We start from the raw sequence: 17,385 nt of genomic DNA on the forward strand, positions 1-17,385 counted from the left end.
AACATCTTGAAATGACCTCCTATTTCTTTCCTTCCATAGAGTCCAAAACAAACATAAAGGAGTGGCCCTCCAAGCTTTCTTCTATTTCTTCCCCTCAAATAAATCATTTCAATTTAGAATATTCCCTCTAACCAAAGAGGGAAAAAAAAACTAGTTTTTGTCACAACATTCTTCCTTTGGCATAATGAAAGAGTAAGTGACCAGTCGATTCTTCATCACATTTACACAAGTAGCATCTATTCGGTATAAATCATCCCCTCCTTGTGAGCTTATCAATTGTTGGAATCTTTCCTCAAGTGGCTTTCTATGTAAAAAAAAAAAAACTTCCTTTTGTTGGCATCAAAGAATTACAAACTATGTTTGCAGGAAAAGGTCCTAAAAAGGTGTTCTCCCACCCTTGGCAAAGGAAGTATAAAGAGATTTGATTGAGATGCTGCTGCTCTTAGTGTGGACCCGTATTTTTCACGTGCGCCCCCACTCGATCGGCAAGACTCACTTTTTATTTGTGAAAAATTAATTTTTAGAAAAGTCGGAGTCGCCACTTATTTTATTTTTATTTTAAAGGGAAAATAAAACAAGAAAGAAAAACCCTAAAAAAAGTGACTCCATAATTTTTGGAAAAGCATGTCTTTGAAAACCCAAGTCTTGGTCCGGGGATCAGGTTACTTATTGGGAAGGTACCTCTAGGAGGTAGCACCCCTCTAAGCCCTATAAAGGTCTCTACTGACAAAGTTAAGGGAAGTGTGGTCATTAATCAGTTAATTATATGTACCTAAGTAGGCTAGGTGATTTCAAAGAGTGGCATGCCAAACACAATCAAATTGCAATAAAGGAGAGTTAGGGTGCGTACCTAAACCGCTCTTCAAGCGCTATCATAAAACATAAAAGTTAGTGTAGAAATGTAGCACACAACATTTGTTTTATTCAAGCAAATCAGGCATATATCAAGACATCCAAGAATCACGTCAAATATGGATATGGTCATCAATGGCATACAAGTCCATAGAGTTCTAAAAAATAGATGAGAAGAGAGCGTACCTGGATAGCAAGCTAGTACTCCTCTATGGGAATCAAGAGCATCTCAACAATAAATACGAAACAAATTCATGTATATCATCAAGAAGAATAAAAAATCAACATATCAAGCAAACAATATTGAAGAAGGTATCATGAATGTCGGGCCCCCACCAAAGCCCTAATTAATTTCGCATGAGTTGATTCCACAAATTCCATGACTTGGAATTATGGAGTTTGTTCATGCTTGAGAAAATTGAGAAAAATCAAGAAAATCGGTTGAAAATCAAATAAAATAGTGAAAATGCATGCCGGAAGGAAAATGGCAGCAAGAGTATGTTTAGAATATGGATTTTATACCTAGAAAGGATCTAAGATGAATTTTTCAAAGCCAGGAATGTTTAGTTGAACAATGGTTCAAAAATTCAATTTAAAACAATAAGTTCCCAATCAAAGAAGCAAATAGAGGAGAAAGTGTGTATAGCAAGGTTACCATGAGGTGAAGCCGGGAAATTATGGATAGAAGGGACCAATTCACTACAAGAGTGTTCAACTGTCGAATGCTTCAACGAGCCAAGCTATCCGGGTGGAGTGTGAATCGTTGGCCACAGATACTATCCGGATAAACGTTATCGAAGGATCCGGATATGTCTGCCTGGAGAAGTTGAATCGTCCGCCTCTCCCATCCGGCGGCAAGCGCCGGGTGTGAAATATCCGGAGAAGGTGGAATGTCGGCCGGATAGAATTGCGGCTGTGAGACATCCGGAGAAGGTGAAACGTCGGCCGGATAGAATTGCGGCTATGAGACATCCGGAGAAAGTGGGATGTCGGCCGGGTAGAATGGCGGCTGTGAGACATCCGGAGAAAGTGGGATGTCGGCCGGATGGAATTGCGGCTGTGAGACATCTGAAGAAAGTGGGATGTCGGCCGGATGGAATGGCAGCTGTGAGACATCCGGATAAAGTGGGATGTCGGCCGGGTAGAATAGCGGCTGTGAGACATCCGGATAAAGTGGGATGTCGGCCGGGTAGAATGGCCGCTGTGAGACATCCGAAGAAAGTGGGATGACGGCTGGATAGAATTGCGACTGTGAGATATCTGGAGAAAGTGGGATGTCGACCAGATAGAATGGCGGCTGTGAGACATCCGGAAAACAAACTTAACATCTCCACAAAATCTCTTTCTTTCCCATACATGTTTATCATTGCAGACTGGAAAACCACATTCCTTCTCATTGGCATTTCTTCAAACAACTCTCGTGCTCCTCAATTTGCCCTCAATGTATACACCCTGAACTGGTGGAATTCTGAAAAGCCATATCTCTTATCTCCATATGAATCCACAAATTTACATGACTACCACCAACCTTAACAAGTGCATAGACGGCTGACAAGCCACTTGGACATGACTATTTGGAAGAATCTCCTCTGGGTCTTGTATTGTGACAGCAGTTTTTACAATAGAACAGAACCATTAACAGGAAAAGAATGGCAACTATCATGGGCTTTCTCTTATATGAACCCACAATATGGCATGTCTAGCCAGAATTTTGAAGGGGTTGATCTCTTTGCTGAATCTCGTGATTGCATGCCCAAGCTTTGGAGTCACCCCCATATGAAGAGTTGATGGCCATAGGACGGGTAGGAAGAAAAAAAAAACGAGTATGGTAGAGAATAAAGAGAAGCAAGGGGGAACAAACATGCGAGATCAAAATAAGATAAAGCCACATCTCATGATTTTTCAATGGGTTTAGGCTAATGGGGAAGATCACAAACAGATTAGTGACAAAAATAAATAAGCAACCAACATCAACAAAACAATTTGTGGCCCTTTCTGTCCACACAAAATCAACAATACAATAAATATTCAAAAAACAAACATGCTGAAAAATCGAACATGGGTAAAAATTCCAAGAGTAACGAAAAGCATACCTGGATAGCCTTGGTTGCAATTGCTCTTTTTTCGTTTCCTCTGTTCTTCACTCCCAAAAATCCTCAGAATCCTCCCAATCTCCGCGTGTCCTCCTCTATGCCTCTCTTCCAAACAATCCTCTCATGCGTGCCCCCCTATGCGTGTTTCGAGTCCCTTTCTTCTATGCCTCTCTTCCAGACGATCCTCTCATGCGTGCCCCCCCCTATGTGTGTTTCGAGTCCCTCTCTTCTATGCCTCTCCTCTAGACGATCCTCTCATGCATGCCCCCCCTATGCGTGTTTCCAGTCCCTCTCTTCTATGCCTCTCTTCCAGACGATCCTCTCATGCGTGCCCCCCCTATGCGTGTTTCGAGTCCCTCTCTTCTATGCCTCTCTTCCAGTCCCTAAAAAAAAATCCTTATATTCGTATCAGCCTCTCAAACTCAATCTGCTCAAGAGAATCCACTTTCCTTTCTTCTATTTCCCTTCCTTTTTCAAAAATCAGGATGCTCCTCTGTTCTCATGCAGGATCTTCTCTTTCCATATGTATGCAGCCACATTAATTCCTTTTTCCTCACAAAATATTTCTCTTACCTTTTTTAGTGCACATACCTTAGTGAGAGTTGAATAACAGCCCCTATTCTCTTATCAAACAATAAAAAAAACGAAAATAGAGAGAATAAAAACAAAAAGAGTTAGCAATCTTACAACCTATCAAAGATTAAAATAAAATAAAAATATATAAAGTAAAACAAAATAATTAAATAAAATCATCAATCCTATGTGGGCCATGCAAGTCATATAAAAAGTGAGTCTAAAAGTGCCTACTGGGCCAAATGTGTCTAAATGGGCCTAGATCGGTGCCTAATGGGCCAAGTGTACCTAAAAGCTATCCTAAAAATGAACGAAAAAGCCTAAGTCTAAATTAAGGCTGCCAAGAGTCACAATAAGGGGTCAGATAATCCCTCAACCAAAGTCTCTGAGGTGACTCAGAAAAAGGTAAGTTGTACAAGTAGTAATGGGCCACCAAGGAGTTACTATGGAGCATTAAAAATGAATTTAAAGACATGTGCTAAAGGGACAAAATTGAGGGTCTACACTTAGTTTCCTTCCAACTCATCCTATCCTCGTCATTGCATTTAATTGAGGTTGTGTGCAAAAACCTTAAAGGGTCTCCACTCCCTCATGTTCCCAATCATCGAGTTGTCTTGAAAATCAAGGACCAAAGTCATATCACTACTCCATCTATCTTCCCAAAATTTTACTCTTTTATTGTTCCCAACAATAAAATAAGACATATTTTTAACATCATTCCACTCATTTCTAATTGTCTTCTACATCCCCACCCTATAACCATCTCACACAATCCTCAAACACCATCCCCCTTCCCCTTTTCCTACTATAACTTGTTTCCACAAGGTTGTCTCTTAAATGCAAATCTCTAACTCCACTTACCAACTTGATTCGTTCCCAATTGGTGTACCTTCATTTTGGTCCTCAGACGGGAGTAATCAAACAAATTAAGCAAAAAGCAACTAAATTACCAAAATAACTTCCTTAACTCTTGATTACTACTCAAAAAGTGCTATTTGATAGCCTGTAATTAACTCTTTTAAACACTTTTGAGTAGTAGTTATTACCTTTTAACTCAATTGGCATGTTAAGGACCCTTGCAATCAATTCTAATCAAATTGTGTTAAGTTTTGGTGTTTTGATAGCTTTTTGATCACCAAAGCAATCCAAGATTGAGGAGAGTTCTTTAGTTCATGGCAAAGCTTTTGGAAGCTCAAATTCATAAAGAACCAAGCTTTTGAGGTCATAGCCCTTTGCCAAAGTCGTTCAAAGTATGCAAGGAAAGAAAAACGGAGAGAGGAAAAACAGAGTGAAGAAAACAGAGGACAGCAGCTGCAGTCTTCTTGCGCACTTTTGGAGCACTTCCCGAAGTCCATTTTCTACATGCTATATACCATTTCAAAGCTCAGGAAGTCAACAATCCAATGCTTCAAACGGCTCGCGAATCGGAGTTGAAATGAAGAAGTTAGAACCATTGGAAGCAGATCACTCCAAGCTGAAGGCCAATTTCGCAGGGCTGCGAAATCAGCCTTTGGCTGCAAAATGATTTCGCAGCCATCTTATTTGTCTGCGAAATTTCGCAGCCATTTTGTGCGCCTGCAAAATTCTCCTAAGTGCTTCCAGATATTTGCGACCGACACTTTTGGATACTTTTCTTCAGATATTTTTGTATAAATTTCCATTCTTCTCCTTGTAATCCACCAACCATAAGATTTCTTAGTTAGGAAGGTTGGAAAAACATCTCTATATATATTCCCTTGCATCCACTGTAAAAAGATATAGATAGATAAATATATAGAATATACAGAGCCTTGCTCTGTTTTTTTCCTTCTCTTTCATTTTCATTTTCTTGCTAACCAAACTCTGAGGATTGTTCCTCAGAGGATGAGAGGCTAGGCTTTTCGTCTCTTGGAGTGAAGAAAGCCGGGTAAGTTTCCACATGCATAAATTGGAAGTTTTGTTGTTTTAGTTTTTAATGAAGAGAAAGTGTGACCCATTAATGGTTTTTATCTTTTTAGTTAACTTAAAACGCCTTGAAGTCACCTGAGCCAACACTTGGTAAGGCAAGTGATCTCCGTCCATGGAGATGCACTAGTTTACCTCTTGCGAGCTTTTGGGAGGTGACTTGAAGGTAGGATTTTCTAGAATAGCCAACACTTGGTAAGCTTTTGGACTCCAAGGAGACATCCATTAGTTATCTCTTGCGAGCTTTTGACGGGTAATCCAAGGTTAAAGATCACCTTGAATGGAAAATGCTAGGTGAGAGGCACAAGCCATTGCAAGGTGCATCAGTGAGAGGGATTTAGTGTTTGAACCCATTAATGGGAAGCATCTGTACAACACCGGTTGGAGAAGGAACTATATGTTAATTCTCTAATGCGAGGAAAAGAAACAAGTGACCGAAACTCCCTTTTTGTATGAGGAATCTGAGCCTAGTGATCTGAAACTCCAAGAAACACTTTTCTTTGTAAGTAAAATCAGTTACTATTTTTGGTTAGTTTAAATCTAAACCTTTTTCATTCAAACATCTTTATGTTTTCTTTTAAAGCTAACCTTGAAATGAAAAGGCACCAATTCAGCTTTGAATTAATATCATTTGTAAAGTGAAAACCCATCCCAGTGAACGATCCTAGAGCCACTATGCTATAGTAGCTTTGTCTTTGCTACCCTAGTACATGGTGTAATAGGTTATAAATTTTGTTGATTACTCCCTCAATCAAGGAGCACCAGCTGGACATGAATCAGCTGAGACACCAAGTGGGCACGAATCAACTCTCCCCCCAACCAAGCTGAACATTGTCCTCAATGTGACAAAAGCGATTGAAAAATAGGGAGGAAGTGGTACCTCCTTAGTGACATGGAGTCTGAGTCGTATAGGAGAAACCACATGTTTCAAAGAAAACAAAAGAGTTAGTGAGTAGAGGAAATAGAAAAATGCCAAGTTTAAACAAAAAATGATGTCTATATATGATGCATCATCAGTAATACATCCAATCCCAGAATATAAGACATCAAAACATGGAATTATCTATACTAATATAATAAGTAAATACAAAAAATAAAGAGATGATCAAGTAATGGTAAGGTCCTGTGGAGCTAATGCATCTGTGGTGGCCTCTTGAGTGGGTTGGATCAGGACTTTGACCTCTGTTCTGATAGTCTCCTTAGGTGGCATAGTCTCCTCAGCTGGAGCTATGGGCTCTGATGGTTTTAGGAGGTCAGAAATGGAGTGAGAGGCTTGGTGTGTGTGATCCCAGGGTGCGCGGGGCTCTCCTCTTCAGATGCATGGTCGTGGGGCTCTGATGGCATTTTAGCAACTTCCCTTGGCTTTGCAAGGTGTTTTTGCAAACCTTCGTCCATTTCGCAAGTCAATTTCGCAATTTGAAGGCCATTTTTAAGCTTGGAGGTGATTTCGCAGCCATTTCAAAGCTTGGAGATGATTTCGCACCAAAGTGGCATTTTCGCAGACCATTTCGCAGCTTTGAAATGAGGGGAACTATGCTGCAAAATGGCACTCGTGTGCCAAAGAGTGGTTTCGCAGCTGCGAAACACCCTTCCAAATGGCGTCTCGGCTGCGAAATTCCCGCTCAGATTTGCATGCTCGTCTTCAAATGGCCATAACTTCTTCATTTCACCTCCAAATCGCATACCGTTTGAAGCGCTAGACTCCTAACTTCCCAAGATTTGAAACGAGATATGGTATGCATAATTTGAGCTCCAGGAAGTGCTTCAAAAATGTGTCCAACAGTAGCGAAATGGAGGTGCGACATTTCCGCTCATGGTTTGCACGGTCGTCTTCAAACGGCCATAACTTTTCTGTTTCAAATCCAAATCGAGCACCGTTTGAAGCTATGGACTCCTGACTTCCCAAGATTTGAAACAAGATATGCTATGCATAAAATGAACTTCGGGAAGTGATCGAATTGTGTCCAACAATTGCCAAAATGGGGGTGCGGCTGTGACATGTCTGTTCATGGTGTGCGCGCTGAAGGATTTTAAGGTGTGGAGGTTTTGCAGCCATTTCGCAGCTGCGAAATGAGTGTACGTGGCTTCCAAATGGTACTCGTGTGCCAAAAAGTGGTTTCGCAGTTGCGAAACTCCCTGCGGAATGGGGCTTTGGTTGCGAAAATTGAGAGTTTTTACGCTTTGGCATTTCGCAGCCGTTTCGCAGCTGCGAAATGAGGGTCACTATGCTGCGAAATGGCACTCGTGTGCCAAAAGTTAGTTTCGCAGCTGCGAAACACCCTGCGAAATGGGGCTTTGGTTGCGATTTTTTTTTTTTTTTTTTTATTTCACAGCCATTTTGCAGCTGCGAAATGAGGGTCATTGTGCTGCGAAATGGCACTCGTGTGCCAAAAATGGTTTCGCAGTTGCGAAAATTTTCACAGAGAGGGCCCTGAGGCTGTGAAATGGTTTCGCAGCAAAATGGCTATTCCGCAACGAAGTGGCGATTCCGCAGCGAACTTGTTGGGGCTGCGAAATCATTTCGCAGCAAAGTGCCGATTTCGCAGAGGCTGCGAAATCTCGCAGACCCCTATTTTTCCCCTGTTTTTGCACTTTTCTTGCTCCAAACGACTTTCCTTCATTTATTTTGCAATTCCTCCTGATTTTGATCATCTAAAAACCTATATTACATCAAAACAAATTAGAATTAAAGCATTGAAATCAAAATTAAAGCATTGAAATCAAAATTAAAACAAGTAAAAAAAAAAAACAAAAGGATATGGACTAGCTAGTCTTTAAAAAGACTAAGTCCATCAAAAAATTTGCTCCTGATTTAGCTTGCCCGGAACCCATATGAAGTTTGCATCCCTCACTTGAGACTTGGTTTGTATGATTTTCCCATACAAAGCTTGGAGAAAAGGTGGAGGCATGTGTTTCTTCATCAATTCTTCCTTGATGACTATCCTCTGTGGTTCTCTTTGTACATTAACATCATAGCCATCTTTCTCTATGCTTTTCCCCTTTTTCTTTCCTTTGATTTCCTCCCTCTTTTCTTTCTCTGTTTCACTCTCTACCTTATGCTCTAGCTTGCATGTGGGCAGATCAACCTCTTTACCACTCCTCAGAGTGATCACTTCTTTGACTTCCCCCTTTTGTGAAGGTTCTCCCTCCTTAGCCTCCATTTCATGGATACTCATGGAATTTTGATAAGGTTGAGAAGGAGAGTTTTCTTTCTCTTGCACTATGTTGAGGCTGGCAAACCTTGAGATTGAATCTTGGAGATTATCTATCTTCTGAGATAGATCATTTTGCACTTCATCCATCTTTTTGTTCAATGAACTCTCTACACTGTCAATTCTTTGACTGAGCTGAGCATTGATGGATTTTTTAGCTTCAACAAAATCTTCCATGACCTTGTTAAGATTCATCATAGCTTGTTCAAGGTTTGAGGCTTGCTGTGATGCTTGAGCAGGTTGCTGATACTGAGGTGGCTGTGGTTTCCAAGGGAAATTTGGATGGTTCCTCCAATTGGAATTGTAGGTGTTGCAATCACCAAACATTTCCCTCATGGCTGGAATGGTAGGACACTCTTCCACCAAAAGTGCTCATAAGATAGACAAATGGCACAAGGCATAGCTTGCAATGGCGTTTGAGAGATGGCTTGCACTTCTTGCATCTTCATTATTTCTAACTCTTCCAATCTCCTCGCCATAGCTGCAATCTTTGCCTTCATGTCTATGCCATCATTTAAAATATACATCTCACCCTTAGCATTAAGTTGAGACGTCATTCTTCCCATATCTCGAGCATTTGGTTCATCCCATCCTCTTGAAACTTCAGCCACATAACTCATGAAGTTCATGGCTTCCTCTGCTATCTCTTATTCAATATGGCATGCACAACTAGCAATTTGTGAATTAAAAACAGAGAACACAAAAGAAAACAAAAGAAAAATAATTCAAAGAAAGAAAAAAAAAATTAAAGTAGACTAAAAACTAAATAAAAGGTATACTAAAATATGAACAATAAAGAAATAAAAAGAGTTAGTAAAAGGAAAAGAAAAGTCACCAAACTTGTGATGAAGATCACAAATACTCTGAAAAGGTGATATCACTGTAAAGTGGCACCATCCTCGGCAACGGCGCCATTTGATTCGTGCCCAATTGGTGTCTCAGCTGATTCGTGTCCAGCTGGTGCTCCTTGATTGAGGGAGTAATCAACAAAATTTATAACCTATTACACCATATACTAGGGTAGCAAAGACAAAGCTACTATAGCATAGTGCCTCTAGGATCGTTCACTGGGATGGGTTTTCACTTCACAAATGATATTAATTCAAAGTTGAATTGGTGCCTTTTTCATTTCAAGGTTAGCTTTAAAAGAAAACATAAAGATGTTTGAATGAAAAAGGTTTGGTTTTAAACTAACCAAAAATAGTAACTGATTTTACTTACAAAGAAAAGTGTTTCTTGGAGTTTCAGATCACTAGGCTCAGATTCCTCATACAAAAAGGGAGTTCCAGTCACTTGTTTCTTTTCCTCGCATTAGAGAATTAACATATAGTTAATTCTCTAACCGGTGTTGTACAGATGCTTCCCATTAATGGGTTCAAACACTAAATCCCTCTCACTGATGCACCTTGCAATGGCTCATGCCTCTCACCTAGCACTTGCCATTCAAGATGATCTTTAACCTTGGATTACCCGTCAAAAGCTCGCAAGAGATAACTAATGGATGTCTCTTTGGAGTCCAAAAGCTTACCAAGTGTTGGCAATTCTAGAAAATCCTACCTTCAAACCACCTACCAAAAGCTCGCAAGAGATAAACTAGTGCATCTCCATGGATGGAGATCACTTGCCTTACCAAGTGTTGGCCGAGGTGATTTAAAGGTGTTTTAAGTTAACTAAAAAGATAAAAACCATTAATGGGTCACACTTTCTCTTCATTAAAAACTAAAACAACAAAACTTCCAATTTATGCATGTGGAAATTTACCCGGCTTTCTTCACTCCAAGAGACAAAGAGCCTAGCCTCTCATCCTCTGAGGAAAAATCCTCAGAGTTTGGTTGGCTAGAAATAAAAAGTAAATAATATACAATACAATCAAAACGAGAAGGTAAGGCAGAGCAAAGGCTCTGTATTTTACTTTCTTTCAAACTTTTACAAAAGGATCCGTCGTCCTCTCCGTCCTCCTGGATTACATGATGCTCTGAGAACAAGCTCCCGAGAGCTATATATAAAGAAAATTACAAAACAAAATATCTGAGGTTATTCACCCCTTTCCCAAACTTAATAACTAAGGAATCCTATAATTGGTGGGTTACAAGGAGAAAATGGGGATTTAGACATCAAAAATCTGAAGCAAAATATCCAAAAGTGTCGGTCGCAAATATCGGAAAACTTCAAGAGAAATTTCATTGCACTGTGCAAAATGGCTGCGAAATCACTTCGCAGCAAAAGGGTGATTTCGCAGCCGTGCAAAATTCTTCCTTCAGTTTGGAGTGATCGGCTTCCAATGGTTGTAACTCCTTCATTTCAACTCCGAATTGTGCACCGTTTGAAGCATTGAATTGTTGACTTCCTGAGCTTCGAAACGACATATAGGATACATAAATTGGACTCCAGAAAGTGCTCCAAAAGTGGCTGACATGACTGTCATAAAGAATGCTTCATGGCAGATTTCTCTTTGCTTCCCCTCCTTGCATTCCGGATTTGCTTATGGCAAAGGACTTCAAAGCTTTGGTTCTTCATATTTCTGAGTTTTCCATTGCTTTGCCATGGATTCCAAATAACTCTCCTCAATCTCATATTGCTTTGGTGATCAAAAAGCTATCAAAACACCAAAACTTTAACACAAATTGATTAAAATTGATTGCAAGGGTCCTTAACATGCCAATTGAGTTAAAAGGCAATAACTACTACTCAAAAGTGTTTAAAAGAGTTAATTACAAGCTATGAAATAGCACTTTTTGAGTAGTAATCAAGATCCCAGATGGAAGTATGCTCGTTTGGTTAATGAAAAAGATTTGAACACCATCATATGCATTTTTGGTGATAAAGTAACCAAATGAGGCATATATAGAGACAAACATCTTGTTGGTGGATATAGAAATGCTAAAAAGTGTAGAAAATGTCTGAAACATATTAGAGAAGAAATGGAAAAGTATATGAGTTCCAAGAAAAGTCAAAAAGAGCAAATGAATATGGGGAACGAAGATGTTAATAAAGATTTGTTTGGTTTGAAAGATGAAGATTTTGGTGAGGAGATTAATAGTAGAATGAATGTCACCAACATTTCTAGTGTAGGTAGTAACCGATGAGGAAGCGGTGGTAGGATGTTTTCTTCAAAAAAACCAAGACAAAAAGGTCCTATGGATCATTTTTTCACTCCTAATGCAAAGATGGTTGTTCAAAATCGAAGGAGTGGGAAGATGAAACAAACTACCACCAATGATGCCTACAAAAAGGAAGCAAGAGAAAGAGCTTGTATGCTTATCACAAGGTGGATGTATGAGGCTGCTATTCCATTTAATGCAGTCACATATCCAAGTTTCCAACCAATGATTGAGGCTATTGGCTAATATGGTGTGGGTATGAAGGGACCAACTCTTCATGAGGTAAGAGTTACTAACCTTAAGAAAGAATTGGCTCTCACAAAAGATTTGATGAAAGATCATATAGTGGAATGGGGAAAAAAATGGATGTTCAATTATGTCAGATGGATGGACCGACATGAAAGAGAGAACTTTGGTGAAATTTTTGGTTAATTGTTCAAAGGGAACCATGTTCATGCAATCTATTAATGATTCTTCAATGATTAAGAAGGGAGAAAACATGTTTGAGTTACTTGACAAATGGATAAAGCAAGTTGGTGAGGAGAATGTTATTCAAGTTATAACAGATAATCACTCAAGTTATGTGATGACAGGTAATAAATACTATTTCTTGAATTTTTATTTATTTTTAAAATTTCAATTATTTATCTTGAGAATTTATGTAAATTTATTATCTATAATGTCACATAGGGAGGTTGTTAGAATTAAAGCGCTGGCATTTGTATTGGACACCATGTGTTGCACATTGCCTTGACTTGATGTTGGAAGATATTGGAAAGCTACCAAACATCAAGAGGACATTGGAGAGGGCTATATCACTAAATGAGTATATTTATAATCATTCAGGGCTACTCAACATGATGAAGCAGTTTACTGGACAAAGGGAATTGCTAAGGCCTGCTAAGACTCACTTTGCAATTGCTTTCATCACATTATCACAATTGCATGAACAAAAAAATTACTTGAGGAAGATGTTTACAAGCTTAGATTGGTCAGATAGTAAATGGGCAAAAGGGGAAAACTATAGCCAACATAGTTCTAATGCCTTCATTTTGGAACACTATTGTGTTTTGCTTAAAGGTTTCGGGTCCCCTAGTTCGTGTTCTTCATTTGGTTGATGGTGAAAAAAAAGCTCCTATGGGATACATATATGAGGCCATGAATAGAGCTAAGGATATAATTGTGAGAAGTTTTAATGGAAATGAAGAGTAGTATAAAGAAATCTTCAACATCATTGATAAGAGGTGTGAGATTCAGCTTCATTGGCCTTTGCATGCAACAGGGTACTTTTTGAACCTGGAATTCTTCTATCATAAACCAGAAATAGAGCATGATGCAGAGATTATGAGTGATTTGTATAAATGCATCTTGTTTGGACAAGGAAGACTTTGTTTATTTAAATGATTAGATTGTATTTTTGCTAAAATAGGTGAATTGTTTCACTAAATTGTTAATATCTATACTACAGCTGAATGGTGGGCTGCATATGGAGCTTCAGCTCCAAATTTGCAAAGGTTTGCAATGAAAGTCCTCAACTTAACATGCAGTTGTGAACGGAATTAGAGCATCTTTGAAAATGTAAGTGACCAAAATAATTACAAGTAATAGTCTAATAGAGTCTTGAATGTAACTTAAAAGTTAAAATTTTAAAATATATTGATGAGCTTATGAATTTTTACAGATTCATAGCAAGAGGAGAAATAGATTAGTTCATCAACACTTGAATGATTTGGTATACATTAAGTATAATCAAGCCTTGAAGAGAAGATACAATGAATGGTTGACAGGAAGAATGGAAGATGAGGATTCTCATGGAGGTGCACAAAATGATTTTGTATTTGATGATGATAATTTGACATGGGATGATGTTGCTAGAGCTATTGGAGCTGAGGAGGCCAGGTTTGATACTAGAGCTAGAGCTAGAACTAGAGCAAGCTCAAGCATAATACCACCAACGAGGGGGATAGCTTCAAGTCTAAAACTTTGTCTTCTCATTCACTAATAAATGAAGATGAAGATGGAGACATGGTTGATTCAGCAAATGAAGAAGATGGGGAAGGCTACAAATGTGATGATGGAAATGATGATGATGATGATTGCTTGTTGTGGGCAAATTTGTTATTTAAGTGTTTTTTAATGATGTTTTTGAATTGTGGAAAAATTTCATGTTTTGGTTTGGAAACTTTGGATTTGGAAATGTATTAGGTTATTAGCAATATGGATTTGGATTTGTTTTTATGCTTGGAGTTCTTTATTTTTGTGTTTTTTGTTGATTAAATTGAAGTTTTGGATGACATTTGATGATTTGTGTGTTTAGGACAAATAAATGATTGTTAAATTTGATTGTATTATATAAAAATATATATGTAAATTAGGGTGTGCCTCACTTCACTAAAGCCCGCGCCTTGGGTGCGCCTAGCGCCTCAAGCTCCAGGACTACTTTGCACCTTGGTGAGCCTTGAGCCTTTTAAAACTATGAAATCTCTCAACCTAGCTCAACAAGGGCTCAAATATAACTTAAATGCTAGGATGAATAACAAGGGTGCTCTAAAGAATATGCAAGTGAGGATTTTAATGCATCAAGGAAAGAATGAGAGCTTTTGAGTCAGGAACGGGTAGGTAAACAAATAAATGCAGGTGTTCTTATATTCATAAATGAAGTGGAGCTCTCAATTTATAGGTTTCTAGCCTCGGGAGCCAAAAAGCCAAAAAACAGCCTCAATCAGTCGAACAAGGGGTCAATCAATTTACTAGTCATTGGGGCAATAAATGTATGACAGGTGATAGTTAGGCCTTGATCGGGAAGACAACCATCAACCGAGAATGCAAGGCTACCGGAAGAGAGAACATTTTTGCATCTTTTGACCGGCCCTTAATCGAGAAGGCATAACCGATCGACCGGTACCCTAACCGATTGAGCCGATTGACCAGTGTCTTGACCAGTTCACCAGTTTTGGCCTGAAAACTTATCTTTTTATATTCTTTTTACTTCTAACACTTAGGTAAGGTCTTTAGGTCCATGATTATGTTAATTTTGAAATGATTTGCCTAAGGTTCATTAGATAAAACTCGGGTTTTAATGGAAATATAACTTTAATGCCTTAATCGAGTTTTTAAATATGCATGAAAAGATATGAAAATGCTAAGTGCACCCTTGCATTCAACTTACATAGCTTCCTAAGATTAAAAAATTCTTCTATGTGTCTTGATCTTACATCCATTGAGTCTTTTAATGAATTTCTTGGATATCTTTTTGAATTTCCAAACTAAAACCTAAAATTCGTTTGAATTCAAAATGATTAGCAACTTAATCATGATTTGTTATCATCAAAACATGATTAGGAGAACCCTTGGGCTAACAAGCACAACATCCAAAATTTGTCCACCCTCCACAAAAGCAAGCTGAGAATTTGAAACCACCATTCCCACCACTTTTTTTAATCTATGATTAGCTAAGACATTCTTTAAAAGCTTATACAATCTTCCAACCAAGCTGATGGGCCTAAAATCTTTCAAATCCTCTACTTCACCTTTTTTAGGGATTAAAATCGAGAAAGTTTGTGTTTAAGCTCCTCTAGAAAGTGCCATGATAAAAAAAAATTCTGAAAAAAAATCCATTACTTCGTCTTTGACAATGTTCCAACATGTCTGCCAAAAAGCTATAATGAAACCATGTGGCCGTAGAGTTTTATCCTTGGATCAAATTAGACAGGGCAACAAGAACCTCCTCTTTGAAAAAGGCACTTCCAAGCTCCTAGACTCATCACTAAGATTTTGAGGTTCATACTGCTAATGCTAGGTATTCATTCCCCCAATTCAAAAAGGAGGATTTGAAAGGAAGGTTTGTCAAGTTCAAATCCCCTTTGACCTCAAAAAATTGCCTCATAGTTGAAGACAACTTTGTGCAATTCCTCCTTTTCCCAAGAAATTCAACCACATTAAAGTCTCTTAAACACCAAGGGTCCCCCTAGATACCTTTTTTAGACCTAATTCTACCCAAAAATCCTCTCTTCACCCTTTGGATTGGCCTATACACCCTTGGGAATGTCCAAGCAAAATCATCTTCACAATGAAACAACGGGAAATAGAGAACCCACCTGCTTCCACATCAATCAGTTCCAACACCTTATTGTCCTAGAACACTAAAAGACCTCTTGCATTGGAAAATTGGCTTGGAGATTCTCACATGAGCAAATTCTCTTTGGTGCTTCCTCATCAAAACTAATTGTGGTTTGCAAGATAATTGTTGATATGCCAATGAGGGCTTTTGGGTGTTCTAAGAAAGCCATCTCACAAATTTTTTGTTATTTTCAACCCCTTTTAGATTTATTTGTTGGTTGGTGATTATTTGAGAATCCATTCTCACCTTCATCTATGGTGGGAAGCAATCTTTTGATCTCTTGTTCATTTATTTTGAATGTTAAGATGGCAAAATGCCCCTATTTCCACACCCTTTTTTTCCCTTTTTAGTGGGGGATGGGTGTGGGGGTGGGGTTAGGGGTGGGGTTGGTTTCAAATGTCTCTTCTCTTTCATGGCATTTCAATTTTCGCAAAAATCTAAACAGAGAAATTGATGACATGTATTCTTTCTTTGTAAAGATCTTGGGCTGGTCAATCATTGTACACATCAAGGAAAGTTATCACACTAGAACTTAGTTCTAATGTGAGCATAATAATCTCCATCTATGAGGGAACTAATCTGATGTGACAATAAGCTCCATTAATTTCCCGTAGGACAAAAGTTTACAAATGAGTGTTTTGTGTTGGCCAAGCCACATTTCAATTGGGGGGAAAACCTTGTAACAACTGGAATTAAGCATTATCCTTACTATGTGAAAAATCAATGAAATTTCTTCCTTTGTATAATGCATGTAATCTAATAGCGTTGAAGTAGGTTCTTTTTGGAAGAAAAGTTAGTGCCAGCTATAAGGAAACCTTTCTCGTAGTCTAAAGAGACCTATCTAGTTCTCTTTTGTTGAAAAACTTTGGGATATTTTTTGCATTTTCATGATGTATTAATGTTGTTTTCTTCATGACACCTATGGGATGCTTCCTGATTTGTGAAAGTGAAATACTGCTAAATTCACCAAGGTTAACCCTGGTAGCTAAACTAGAAGATAATGGTAAAAGAAGTTTTTACTTGAGGCATTTTGTCAGATATGATTCTGAAATTGTTTTTTGCGACCAAAAATGAGAGATTTGAATACCATACTTTGAATTGGCTCATGGTAAGTCATAGAGCCCCTCATCACCTGTGTGTGCGCGCGGTCGTGGCCATGAGATTCCTTATGAGTGTATCTGACCTGACCTGACCTGACCTGGTGGCGGCCTGGTTTTTTGTGGAGAAATGCCTTCTATAAAGCAAGGAATCCATTTTGCAAATCTGTACATAGTAAGTCATAGAACCCCCCATCACCTCTTCAATTTATTGCAGAGTTGGATAACTACGTTGGCAAAGATTTCCACCTTGCGGGAATCTGATGAGGATATATGCAAAGCATCAGGACCCATTCATGGAAAACCGGAATTTTAAAAAATAAAAAAAAATTGATGCACTAGGTGTCTTTCAACTCTCTGCTTCACTTCTAAATTTCCTGATCGACATAAAAT

At 38.6% G+C, this 17,385-nt stretch overlaps 1 protein-coding gene across 2 annotated transcripts in view; it reads right to left on the reverse strand.

Moving 5' to 3' along the window:
* Positions 1-10,551: 10,551 nt before the first annotated feature.
* LOC100242787 (uncharacterized) overlaps positions 10,552-17,385 on the reverse strand; it is a 50,991-nt gene continuing 44,157 nt past the window's right edge. The window contains exon 14 of one of the 2 annotated variants that reach the window (XR_009465703.1): positions 10,552-17,252. The gene's annotated coding sequence lies outside the window, so the exon portion shown is untranslated. Of the gene's footprint in view, positions 17,253-17,302; positions 17,370-17,385 lie in introns of those variants that run through there. The other variant, XR_009465702.1, reaches the window with a different exon arrangement.

Source organism: Vitis vinifera, chromosome 5, assembly GCF_030704535.1.
Source record: "Vitis vinifera cultivar Pinot Noir 40024 chromosome 5, ASM3070453v1".
NCBI lineage: Eukaryota > Viridiplantae > Streptophyta > Magnoliopsida > Vitales > Vitaceae > Vitis > Vitis vinifera.